The sequence below is a fragment of the Dasypus novemcinctus genome, chromosome 4 (assembly GCF_030445035.2).
Source record: "Dasypus novemcinctus isolate mDasNov1 chromosome 4, mDasNov1.1.hap2, whole genome shotgun sequence".
Taxonomy (NCBI): Eukaryota; Metazoa; Chordata; class Mammalia; order Cingulata; family Dasypodidae; genus Dasypus; species Dasypus novemcinctus.
This window is the reverse complement of record NC_080676.1, coordinates 16,880,344-16,888,133: the sequence shown is the minus strand read 5'-3', so window position 1 is coordinate 16,888,133 and position 7,790 is coordinate 16,880,344. Positions and strand designations below refer to the sequence as shown.

Here is a 7,790-nt window from a genome sequence, read left to right as displayed (position 1 = left end):
AAAGGGTGTGCAAGTTAACTATAGGTTGCTAGGACCCTAGAAGCAGCTGAGCTTCAATTGTTTCGCCGTTGGGCTTCCAGAGATGACTACCTTCCTGATGAGGAAGCTCAGCAGCCAAAGGTGTGGGCATACTGCCTTGAGCGGGAGCTGGATGGGGTGCTAAAGAAAGAAGGGACAACAGAACAATCTTTCAGGTCAGGGACCTACGGTAGGAGACTTCCTGCAGGTCATCCAAATGATACCCAGAAAGTATTCAACACCAAGGGAGAAGAATACAGAGCTGTTGGCTTCTTTTCCTCTTCTCCATTTACCCACAACTGTGCCCCAAGGCAGCAAGGAGATCAGAAAGAGAAGAACGAAAGAGTAGATTATAGCTCCCTTGCCAGCAGGCCCTTTTGCCAAGGACTGTATTGGCAGTGGGAGATTAAAGCTTGAACTGAAATTGAAACTTCAGCTTTAATCTAGACTGGACTGGGACAAACTTTTGAAAACTTGGAAAAACTGGAAAGATATGAGTTCAACCTGAGATATTGTTTAAAAAACAAACAAAAAAAAAAAAAAAAAAACCCCAGAACAGTCAAATTCCGCAATGCATGTTTGAAAGCCTTCACAGGGGAAAAAAAAAAAAAGAATTTTGTGTCGATATCCCATCAAGATCATTATGTTCAACACACTGGCTTTCTGGTATTTTGTGAAGTTAAAACTACTGGTAATGTTAAAAATCCTCCTTAATTAGTAAATACCTCACCTTTTAAAGATAAATTTGGAAAGGCTCTGAAATTTATAGCTACTACTTCTCCGAGGCTTAGACCTTGAAGAAGTAGTTCTCAACTGTCTGCCTCCACCTCATTCATATGTCTTTTTCTAACACACGGCCTCCAGAACCAACTTCTGTTTCATGAACAGCATTCTTAGTCCCTTCAAGCACACATGTACACATCTCTGCATAAATTAATGCATTCGCAAGCAACTTAAGGATCACTGCTTTAAGGAATAAAGAGAGTGGGGAAAGCATACCAAGGAACTAGATGATATGTCTGAAGATTTCTTATTTTCTTTTACACCATATTTCATAGTAACTCCCTTAGAACGCAGCTAAAAAAAATAGAATTTGCTATTCCAGATTACCAGAACCATTTCATGTAGTTCTAAGATACAAATATACACACCTGGAATTTGATATATCTATCCATGTGAACCACTTAGGAGCAACTTCCAAAATTCATCTTGGACTAGGTTTTATGAAATCATCACTTTAGTCAATGACAATCATCCAATGACTGAATGAAAACCAAGTCTGTTACTTTACAAACATTGGCCCAGCAGATGACAGTGTATTTTTATTTATTTATTTATTTATTTAACTTGTAAGAAAATAAGTTTAGGATGTCAGTAATGTGTCAACTTTGAATTTAAAGCAGTATATAAAAGTTTAAAGAATAGAATGAGTTTTGGGGCATTTATTTTATGTATTTAATTAATCAAAGTTGTAGAAGTATAAAAAGACCTGAACTCTGTGTAGAAACTCTAGAAAAACACATAGACAATATTAATTTTAGGGGAAACAATCAAATAGACCACAAGACTGAAATTCTGGGGCAGTAAACACAGGCAGGGAACATTGAGGAAAGACAATGACGAGAAATGGGTCAAAGCGAAACACTTTACTGCAAGTAACAGTAACATATATGTAATCAACAAATGTTAATCAACCTGGAATTCTGTAATATAATAAATGTGTATTACAAATTTTAGGACAGCCATGAATTTGAGTACTGTTCTCATATGGTTAATACATCTTATTTCATGAAATACAAATATGCCCACTATGCACAAAGGAAGACCTTCAGCATGTCACACAGTCAGGCCTTTACTGAATCTCCTGTGCTTTCTGAAATCTGTAGCAAGTTATGAGTAACTTAAATGCCGCTTTCCCAAGAGTTCCTTACTTGTATTCAATAATGTTTGAATCTGAGGAGGATTTGACTGTTTATTTTACTAGCAACAAACAATGTGAATAAATAAATGAATTAATACTTTATCACTATCTTTTAATATCTGTGAATGGCAAGCATTATGTCAGGTAATAGTAAAAAGTATAACTTCCTATCCTTGATTTTGCTTTTTTCAAATTTCCACTTTTATATATCTTTTATCTTGTTGAAGTACATGTATCTCTGTAAACCACTCCAAGACTTCTTGTCTGAATAAGATAAGGTAGAAAAAGAAAAGAAAAAATAGTTGTTCAACTTGTAACAGAGAGGTGGAGACTTGTGAAAAGAAAAAGTCATAAACAATTTCTTTCATTTTATAAATCTCTCCACTATGCCTCTCTGGGGCAGGTTTTACTCATCCCTTTATTGATCAATTCTAACCGATTCCATTTGAGTATAAAATTTTTAAATGATAACTTTAGCAATAAAGTGTTTTACATATAAGATTATTTATAGTAATCTTCCTAATATAGGGCATGTGTGTGGTAACACACATGAACTGAAGGTTTCCCAAATCTTAGTATATCAGTATGATCTATGAGACTATTTGACATTTCCTGTCTAGTTCTTTTCCTTTTGTATGCTCACCTGTTACATCTGTATGCATACCCCCTACATACATGTTTGAACTGCCCTGGTTTTTATTTAGTTCATTATATAGACCCCTTTTATTGCCACATCTTCTCTCATATACCTTTTGCAAAGTTGAGTTCTTCAGTATAATAACGAATGTCTTTTAATAAACTGAGATAATGGAAGACAGAGAAATTGGTATGGATATAAATGACAGTTTTTTTTAAATGGACATCAAAAATGGCTTTTGAGACTATAATTCGTGAGAATATTCTCGGTTTACCTATACAGCTTACATGCGAATATGTTATTTTTATCACTTGAATTTGGAAAAGTTGGTAATTTGAAAGTATAGGCAAATAAATAATATATAATAATGATTCTCAACGCATTAGACCCAGGAAGTTTTTACAAAAATACGAATGCTCAATGCCCACCACCATTAGGGATTCTGATCTAATGAACTAAGAAAGAGGTTGGGTATGGGTGTGTTTTAAAAGCTTGCCAGAGACTCATGTGTATGTGAAAACCTCCACCTTAGCCTACCATTTTGCTTTGAATCTGAAGTCCTACTTTTTATGAACTTCCTTATGTAAGTTATAAAATTCACCTAAATACTAAAACTTCATTTGTAATATGGACATAGACTAACCTACTCCCTTAGGTTTTTCTCATGAAAGGAGAACTTGGACTATTTATAAGCAATAGTAGGTCATATTGAACTTGGCTTTAAGGAATAAACATCCAAAATGAAGTTGGCTTCAACAGCTTAGAAATCTCTCTCACTCTCATATAGAAAGCATCTGGAGATAAGTAACCCAAGTCTGCTATGTTGGTCCTAAAACATGTCTGGAAATTCTTTAACACTTCTTCTCCCAACAAGTAGAAGAGTCAAATTCCCCTCCCTTCAATATGGGCTGGCTTTAGAGACTTGCTTCTAACAAAGAGAATGCAGCAAAAGTGACATGCATGACTTCTAAGGCTAGTTTAGAAAAGACAGTATGGCTTCCACCTGGCTCACTTTCTCTTGGGATGCTCACTTCTGGATCCAGCTACCCTGCTGTGAGGAGGCCTAGACCACTTGGAGAAGACACACAAGCCTTAACAGCCAGACATGTGCGTAAAGAAGCCTTTGAAATTACTGCACCAAACAGTAACTATAGAGGGATTCAGAGCAAAAACCATTAAACCGAGCCCTGTAAACCCTTAGATCTTTGGGTGATGATAACAGTAAATGATTGATGTTTTATGCAGCTAAGTTTGGGGTGATTTGTTATGCAATAATAAATAACCAGAAAAGATGATATGGTCTCTTCACTCTCCAAAGTCTTCAAGACTCAAACTTCTTCTAATTCATGGCTCTACGTCCTTAGCAAGTGGCCTGCTTTCTCAAGATCCAAGATGTAGTCATCCATGTCTCAGGCAGCAAGCTGGAGTAAAGGACAAGGAAAAAGAGGCCAAGTTACTTAAGAAAAGTTCACCAAAGCTGCCACAGCATACTTACAATTGTGCTCCATTGGCCAAAATTTACTACTATGATGATACCTAGTTTTAGGAGACTATCCTACATGGTACACTCATGCTTTGATCCATCTGGTTGAATATGAAAAGAAATTCAAGGTCTTGTCCACTCTTTATTTGGGCCATTGCCGGGGCAGGTGGGGGGGGGCGTTCTTGTAGTAAGCAACCTTGGAGAAAAAAGTAAGCTCTTTTCTGGGACAAATACTAGGTTTTAATGCCAGGCACTAAAATAACAATGAGTTCTTCTAATTCTTCAGCTGTGATGCAAACCAACTACATGAAAAGGATAATAGCATCCACCTGTATTCCTCCAAGTTAGCCCCATGGAATTTGAGAGCAAGAGAAATCAAAGAGAATATGCCGATACTTCTGCTGTTTAATATGCCATGAGTAATAAAGTCCTTTGTTTCTGATCCAGGAATGTCATGTTATCCGTCAGAATCTATGAACATCAACAGACTAATTTATGGACTTTTAAGTAGGATAAAATCAAATCTTACACCTAACACTTAGCTGCAAATGAAGTTAGAAAATTTGGTACTTATTTTGAACAGACATGCTTAGTTGAAAATGTTATTATTTTGAAAACAACTACTTCCTATAACTGTCAATATCTCATCATTTCATTTGTTATGTACTTTTTGTTACTTCTACACTCCAAGAAATGCAGCTAATGACCAGAGATATTGTCAAATCCTTAATAAAGGATAGAAAAAAATGAAGCTACTGGAAATTGGTATGGAAGATTCAGGCATTGCATGGAACTATCATTGAGGCATCAATCTTCAATTTGTCATAAACTTCCTGCTGACTTTGAAAAGAAGCTGCTTAACTTCCAGTGACATGTAATTTAATTGAGGAAAAATTAATGTATTAGTTGCATAAAATAATAAAGGATCAGAATTATAGAATGAGTGTCAGTGGCATGAAATAAAATCTAGGAGACAAAAATTGAGCCCTTTTTAAAAGGTCATATCACAGAAGACCTTGATGTCAAAAAGAGAAATGTAGTGTGAATTAACACAGTCATCAACAATTCTGAGTTAAAAAGTGATTCAGTAGACTACATTCACACATAAAGAAGTTTTAGGATTACTTTAATCAATTTATTTCTCTTTTATTTTTCTGTTTATATAAGCAGAAAAATGATATGTATTTTCAAAAATATGTCTAATGTTTGAGAATGGATGGAGGTAATGGGAGCACATTTATTGTGAGTATAAATAACAGCACTGAATAGTAAATTTGATTGTGGTTGAAGGGAAGTTTAAGGTCATGTATGTCACTAGAAGAAAAGCTAGAGGATGAAACATGGGACTATATAACAGTGAACCCTGTTGTGGATGATGACTGGTTAATAGTACAAATATAAGAATGTTCTTTCATGAACTGTAACAAAAGTATGACACACTTACAAGGTGTTAGTAACAGGGTGGTACATCGGAAAGATAAAACTAATGTAAAGTATCTACTATAATTAACTGTAATATTGTAAATTTTCTTCAGATATAACAAAGGTACTATACCAATGCTAAGGGTGGATAATAGGGGAGTATAAAGGGTGAAGGTTTTTTCTTTTTGTTTTTCTTTTTCTTGCTTGGAGCAATGAAACTGTTCTAAAATTTATTATGGTGATAAATACAGAACTTCTGACTATACTGTACGCTGTGGATGGATTGTAGGGTATGTGAATTGCTTTAATTTAAAAAGTCTGTCCAAATAGATCTAAAAGAATTCTTTGTGCAAGTATAAAATAAAAATATACAAGGAATTAGAAATCATTGTCATATTTTAATTGACTAAATACATGAACCAATGGGTTGTGTTAACATACAGCATACAGTGACATATTAGGTTTAACAAAATAAGGTAAATTCTGAGATGAGAACATAATCTCTATACCCAACTTCTGACTCCCATCCTTAAAAAAGAAGCTGATAATCCTTAATCTTTCTCCACTGTTCTACAGCCTTTCCATGGCACCGGCAGCCAGCTCTGACCAAGCAGAGGAGGTCAACACTCCCTGAAATAGCAGATCAGCGATACAGGAAGACCTTGGTTCCTCGCATAATTCCATAAGCAAAGCCATTAACCTGTACTAGACACCTTTCTATCTCTGAACTGGTATACAAGAGGAGAGCAAAACAAACTTCTTTAAGTCAGATACTACTTTAGGTATTTCAATCACATTCAGTCCATTTGTTACAGCAGCTTATCCTACACAGTAGCTATTACAGTAAGTAGCAACCTAAAGCTAAAATTCACAGTGTATATATACTATATATCAGGCACTGTATTTATTGTGATTTACTTAACACAGAAACTCAAAAGGATGGCACTATTATTATCCCAATTTAAAAGAGAAGAAGATGGACACTGGAAGGGAATAGGTAATTGCTCAAAGTCACACATAAGAATTGAGGTTTTCCACCCAGACAGACAGACAAACTCCAGAACCCCTGCTCTTCACCACAGTACTATTACTGCTCCCAACTAGCACACAGTCCCATGAAGCATGTTATACTTGTGCAAGGTTTTGAACGGGCAGTTTCATCCATCTGTAATTCTGTGGAGCAATGAAAAGACCTTGCATCCAAAAAACATATAAATCACCATGTTTGACTTAATGTATACTAATATTGGACATATAATCATTAAAAATAAGTTCAAAATAACTGCACCAATGCAACATTACTTATAACTGATATAAATGGAAAAATAGTACCAGTAAAAAAGTGATAAAATAAAATTTTGGAACACAAACCCATTGAAATTATATGCCGCCTCAAAATTAAAGCCTTTTGCACTTCAAAGGAGTTTGCCAAGAAAGTGAAAAGACAGCCTACCCAATGGGAGAAAATATTTGGTAACCATATATCTGATAGGAGACTAATATCCTGCATATATAAAGAACTCCTACATGTCAAAAATAAAAAGACAAACAACCCGTTTAAAAAATGGGCAAGAGATTTGAACAGATGCTTCTCCAAAGAAGAAATACAAATGGCTAAAAAGCATATGAAAAAATGCTCAAAATCACTAGCTGTTAGGGAAATGCAAATCAAAACTACAATGAGATACCATCTTACTCCCATGAGACTGGCAGCTATCCAAAAGAGAGAAGACTACAAGTGTTGGGGAGGATGTAAGGAATGGGAACACACATCCACTGCTGGTGGGAATATAGAAGGATCCAGCCATTTTGGAGGTTAGTTTGGCAGTTTCTCAAAAAACTAGCTATACATTTGCCATATGACCCAGCAATTCCACTGCACCCAGAAGAACTGAAAACAAGGACACAAACTGATATATGCACACCAATGTTCATAGCAGCATCATTCACTATTGCCAAAAGTTGGAATCAATCCAAATGCCCATCAATAGATCAATGGATAAATAAAATGTGGTATATACATACAATGGAATAGTACTCAGCTATAAGAAGGAACACAGTACAAGCACATGGGATAACATGGATGAATCTTGAGGACCTTATGTTGAGTGAAGCAAGCCAGCATTGAAGGACAAATACTATATGACTTCTCTGATATGAAATAAGTAAACTAAGCTGTCTCAGAGAGCTAGAGACTGGATGGTGGGCTTAAAGGAAGTTGGGGGAGGGGAAGTTTGCGAGCTGACACCTACATGAGTGAAATCTATGATGAGCTGGAGGTAAGTATTTGTACAGGGAAGGGATAAGAT

The 7,790-nt window shown here is 35.6% G+C and overlaps 1 long non-coding RNA gene across 1 annotated transcript in view; it reads right to left on the bottom strand.

Annotated features, from left to right (window-relative positions):
- Window positions 1-1,645: 1,645 nt before the first annotated feature.
- Window positions 1,646-7,790, bottom strand: part of LOC131278175 (uncharacterized) — a 201,760-nt gene continuing 195,615 nt past the window's right edge. Inside the window, exon 3 of the long non-coding RNA XR_009185429.2 lies at window positions 1,646-3,997. This is a non-coding gene — a long non-coding RNA (uncharacterized lncRNA). The remainder of the gene's footprint in view (window positions 3,998-7,790) is intronic.